The sequence below is a fragment of the Bidens hawaiensis genome, unplaced genomic scaffold (assembly GCF_021521415.1).
Source record: "Bidens hawaiensis isolate Kalapana, Puna unplaced genomic scaffold, B.hawaiensis_p1.1 tig00000697_1, whole genome shotgun sequence".
NCBI lineage: Eukaryota > Viridiplantae > Streptophyta > Magnoliopsida > Asterales > Asteraceae > Bidens > Bidens hawaiensis.
The window spans coordinates 2,967,483-2,973,170 of record NW_027491041.1 but is presented as its reverse complement, the minus strand read 5'-3'; the positions used below and the strand labels follow the sequence as shown (position 1 = coordinate 2,973,170).

The following is a 5,688-nucleotide window of genomic DNA, read 5'->3' as shown; positions in this document are numbered from 1 at the left end:
TTATAGATTCAAAATTGTTTATAGTTACTGCCTAACTTCATGCTTAATTGTGTTCATTAGTTTTATAGGCAGTTTCTTGTGATAGTTTTGATCAATAGATATTTTTTGGAATGACCCGTTTTGCAGGGCCTAATTTACATTGTTTGACCAGATCCATAGCTTAAAACAAGTGTCCATCTGTTAACCAAATACCCTTAAAAACGATTACTTGTAATGATGACAAGGGCTAACAAGTAATTTCAAGAGATTACCTTATAAGGACAATAATTGAGATTTGTGATCAATGCCATTGAAGATGAAAGTTTCACTCATGGGCACAAATAGTCGTGTAATAAGCTGCACGCAATTAAAACTTAAATTACATTCACTTGTTTGTTTAGTAATAAGCTGTTTTGTTTATCAAAACAGTTTATCTAATTATTTAGAAGTTGCTTATACCAATCCAAACTGTTTGTTTCAAAAAGCACTAAGCAATCCCAAACATTACAACTCATAATTCAACGAGACCAAGAAGGACCATTGCATAAAACCCGATGCTTGACTAGACATGTTGTACTTTTATAGAAAGGATAGATATCTAAAATGCCCTTCAGTTTAATACAAAGCATCATGAACCCACAAAACTTTTTGCCAAAAATAAAGTGACAACCAACATTTTTTGTCCAAATTTTTATGAATAGTAAGTCATGTGATTGTCAACTACGAAAACAAAACTCATAGTACAACAACGCTACAGTTTCTGTATAAAATTACGATTTGGGTTTTTTTAAAAAATAAACTTTTAAGATACTACTGATTTCCTTTTCAGCAATATTATTCAAGTTTTTCGTTAGGGCCACCCAAGTATGCATCTTGTCGCATAAGTGAGTGAAAACTGACATCTCTATTATAAATAAAAAAAACAGCAAGTGAAATAACCTTGATAACTTCCTGTGATGCAACTCCACCAATATAAGCTGCAACTGTGTGTAACTCAGCAGCACCATAACGACACATTTCATTAATAAGGTCTTCCGTCAAAGTGGACCCGTTGCACCCCAAGTCGCTAAGAAGACCAACTGCTGTAGTTTTTAATCTTGATATATCCTCATCCATTGCCCTGTACAAATACTAGTAGTACAATTAATATATGTATGGCATTGATAGGTAGTAATGGAATGATGAAAATGGATGTTACCCATCAAAGTGCCCAGGAAAAGCATTATAGTTAGCTGAAAATCGATCAGCAGCTCGAAGCAAAATATAGAATCCCACAGCGACACTGCCCTTAACAACAGTTAGTAACAACTAATGAATAATAATAACAATTAACATTTTTCGAGGCTATGAATTTATGTTTGTGTTCTCAGTGTTGTTGAATGTTATGAATTTGGGTTTAAAATTAAATAATATTTTAAGACCAAATTATAAATTGAAGATGAGGGGGCATTTATTCATGTTACTCACACCAGGACTATTCAGGAATTATTTAGATTTTAGGCTACATTAGAGATGATTTATGTATCGTTTCACATACCATAGAGATAAAATATAATTTACTCATAACAATAATCAAACATAAACATCAATAAGCAGTTTCCTTTTCCTTTCTTCTATATTTTCCCTAATGAAAATACAATAAGATAAAAAGTAATTAGAATACCTGTATTCCTCATCAGTCAGGTACTTTTGCAACTCAGGTAAAACTGGAGAGTTAAACTCTTCCTCAATGAGTTTATATCTGCATACCTGGAAAATGAAGCAACAATTTACATATAGAAAAGGTCACAAATCCACCATGCTTATACACAGATCATACATAGAGACGTGAGAGGTGGTATTTGAGATATCTTACTAAATGTAAATACGTACTGTGAGTTTTCATGCATTCTTACAGAAGCTTTTTATGACCGCTTTGGAAATGCTATATGGATCTCTGCCAATTCTTTTCAATATATTTCTAACACGTTGCTCAACCACAAGAAAATCAGCTTCAGCTTTGGCCTGATAGAGTTTTTGCAGGTTTACATATAACCTAGAATAGAATTGTCAACATGTCTTGTTTAATGAAAAAACATCATGTGGTAAAAAGAAAGGAAAATATATGTGAGGCCTCACTATTAACTTTCTTCATAAGGTTACCAATATATTTAAATTACTATATAGGCCATTCATGCCTAATATAGAAAATCCATCAAACTTTTTGGGAAAACAAATATACCCTTGTATTGATCCATCAAAAAGCAACAATTTGATATAAAAACGTTACTTTATAGTATGTATTTGCTTTCATTCATACTAAATTAAGTCAAAAACATGTCTACTGAATAAGACCAATCTATATTTTGAAGAGGTAGTTTTTGGTCAATTTCCAGCATGTTTTTAAGCGTATAAACAATAGTAGTCAAAGGCGCTCAAGCAAAAAGCTTTCAAAAGCACAACCAAGGCACTTGCCTTTAGCTAGGCGCAAGCAAGGCATGGGCAGGGCAAGAAATATTTTTTTTTAAATTGATTTTAAACCAGTTGGCTAGCCTTGTGACTTTGACTATATAGGTATAAACAAAACTCTATACGTACTTAGATGGCCTGTAAAGTTGTTTAAATATGCAGGTAGCCTTAATGAGAGAATAGAATACTTGGTGACCTTTACAAGCATTATATTCAGTAAAAGTAGCAATTATCAATGGTGACTCACTCAGTAGAAGATGTCATATATGGTATTGATCCCTTAAGTGGTGCCTCCCCACCACCTTCATTAGCAATGAACTCCTGCAGTCAAGAATTATAGTCACTGACCTAGAAGCAATTTTTTCACAAAACTAACACTTGAAAAATGCAAAATGAGAGTAACACGTGAACACTACCTTTAATGCTGCCACCATCACCCAAAAATCTGATGAACCAGATTCGACATCAGCATGTGGATCATCAAGTATATGTTTCAAATCTGAACCTGGAGTTTAAACGAATGTCTTTTGTTAATATTATCAGTGCTAGTCCTCATTACTCCATCTACACTTTTTCATCTACTTAAATTTATAATCCATTAACATAGCATAAAGTGTAATTCATGCAAAAGAGTGTTTCTACTGATTTCAGTTTCTTATAGATAACTAGAAACAGAGCAACTGTCAAAAATACGATAGACATCCTCTAAATTCGCACATAAGTGCCTAGACTGTATTTGTGCATAACTAAATCCTTGTATGTTTAAAACCTAGCAAAAAGCTCATTTTCATCAAGTTTACAGACTTAATAATGCAAAAGGGAAAAAAAAAGCAGTGTGCATCAGCGTTTTATCAGCATTTTCCCATAGTACATACAACAAAAAAATAATTGATTCAAAATGATAATATCCATAACATACAGCTAGAAACCTTCAATAGAAGATTATGTTACAGTAATTTTATGTACTTACTGACTCCATTTGAGGCAAAAACTTTGAACGAGGCCTCAATAGCTTCTTTATAGTTGTCCTCATCCGCTGCAACTGTTTTCGCTTTTATTAAATCCTACAAGTTTCAAAGTAACAGTTTTAAAAATACTGAGACATAAGAAGATAATCTTGGGTAATTTAGTAAAAACCTTGAATTCCTTTTTCTCTTCCCTAGTTGATGGCAGCCTTCCACCATGACTTTTAGCCCATTCCTCTACTATCTTTACAAGAATTAAAATGTATGGCACATGCTTATGGACTACAGGATCAAATGTATCTAAGTCGATGTTCTCGGTAAACCTAAAACAATGTAAGAAATTAATATCTGGTATATAGAAGTATAAAACTACTTCCAGTCAAATGCAGCACAAACTAATAAAAGTATGTTCACTTAAAAAAATACCAACTTTTTAAGTTCAGGCCATGGATTATTTAACCAGAGATCATCCAAAAAATGATCAGGCTTTGACTCAATAACCGCGTGTTCCTGTCACATCATGAAAAACAAGATTATAGCCATTGACTTGTTGTATAGAAATTCATATGTACTACTCATATTTATCGTTTAAAAACACAAAAATACCATATCTACTCATCCCATGGTAAATATAAGGCCAATCACTTATATCAATCAATATGTTTAATTGAACAAACAAATAGAAATTAAACATTACTACTTGGTTTCGTCTCAACACATAATGTTCTGTTTATTTATTTGGGAAGCAAATTGTAAAATTATCTTATTTAAATCTTATTTACTATGAAATAGTTAAATATAAAATGTTTAGATTAAATTCAGAAGGGCATACACGTATACTAACGGAAAATATGCCAAATAAAAATTCAGATGTACCTTGACACTAATTCGAACAAACCCACTGAGGCCATATGAGCATGCAAATATTAACATAACATTTGTATCACGACAAATACGGTCCAACTTCACCATAGAATCTTCAACCAACTGAAATTAAATCCACAGTTAGTGAAACTTACTATGATAAACCATAGATAATCATAAAATGTTAAGCTAAAGTGATTTACCTGAGTGGCTACAACCAATGTGAACTGAGAAAAAAACAAAGGATTTGTGTCAATTAAAGTGACCGGATGTTCTTCAATAAATTTGGCTTTAACGGCATCGTTTAGTTCCTGAAGAAAAGCGCAAAGCCTTCGGGTGTCCAAGACTTGACTCATTGACTGTGCAAACACATTATTGTTATTATTAAGATTAATAATAAAGTTGAATGAAGTCAGAAGAATGGATAAGGAATGGAAAAGATACCCGTAAAATTATTTCCAAGGTCTGCGTTTTCAACTTTAGAAGCATCGACAACAGTAATGCTTCCAATACCAGCAAGAACAAGGTTTTTGAGTGTTTCAGAACCACAATTGAGCAAGCATATGCTAGCTTTCTCAAGTGCAGCCTAGCCTTGGTCACCCCAGATCCTGTATGTAACAAACAAGAGCATGAATGGATATGTGTGTTGTTTTATCAATTACAAGAAAGCATCATGTGAATTGATTAATTAAAAGAATTAACAATAATAATGTTGAGATGAGCTAGGGTTTGGTAAGGAAAAGCAGGTAGGTAGGTATGTACTTGAGTTGACGATCGTATTTGGTCTTAGCTTCCACATCCATTGACGATCGTATTTGGTCTTAGCTTCCACAGCCATTGCTTGACCTTTAGTTATAGTTGTAGTTGTAGTTGTATAATTCAAACACCAGACGACTAATTGAACTGGATTGGATTACTCGCTCAATGCGGAAGGAATGAATTTTCATTTCTGAGAACAAACAGAGAGTCGCGTATTTTGACCTAATTCCCTTCCTAGCCTAAGGCCGAGCGTAGTGCTGCAACCTTTTGTTATTTTATATTTTATAATGATTTGTTTCACGTAGTTTTGTTTTGATTAAATACGTATACATTAGTTTGTTGCGTTCATTCTATTTTTTAATGTTTGGCTCTTTCAATTGAGATGTGTAGGTTTTTTAGATTCTTAACGAGCGAACATAAACGAATACGAACATGGTGATTTTTTTAAACGAACAAATATGAACACAAATATTTGTCTTATGAAAAAGGGGCGATTGACGTAGATGAAGATGGTTGATGCATGAGAGGGGAGGTTAATAATGGTGGGTGGTAATCGGAAGCTAACCGGCGACGGAGAATATGTAGAATAGATAAATTATAATTAGGTTTTGATGATAAAAGATTTTTACAAATAAATGAGATGTTATAACTCGTTTAAAGGATATCTGGGTTT

The 5,688-nt window shown here is 33.1% G+C and overlaps 1 pseudogene across 1 annotated transcript; it reads right to left on the bottom strand.

The window, feature by feature from the left end:
* Nucleotides 1–252: 252 nt before the first annotated feature.
* LOC143531465 (NEDD8-activating enzyme E1 regulatory subunit AXR1-like) lies at nt 253–5,059 on the bottom strand (annotated as a pseudogene). Its single transcript, XR_013135028.1, has 14 exons — nt 5,019–5,059; nt 4,701–4,864; nt 4,460–4,615; nt 4,269–4,379; nt 3,823–3,902; nt 3,565–3,715; nt 3,398–3,491; nt 2,844–2,932; nt 2,675–2,748; nt 1,852–2,014; nt 1,643–1,728; nt 1,178–1,261; nt 919–1,099; nt 253–336 (listed from the first exon to the last, which is right to left on the bottom strand). The product of XR_013135028.1 is annotated as an NEDD8-activating enzyme E1 regulatory subunit AXR1-like (transcript).
* Nucleotides 5,060–5,688: the final 629 nt, after the last annotated feature.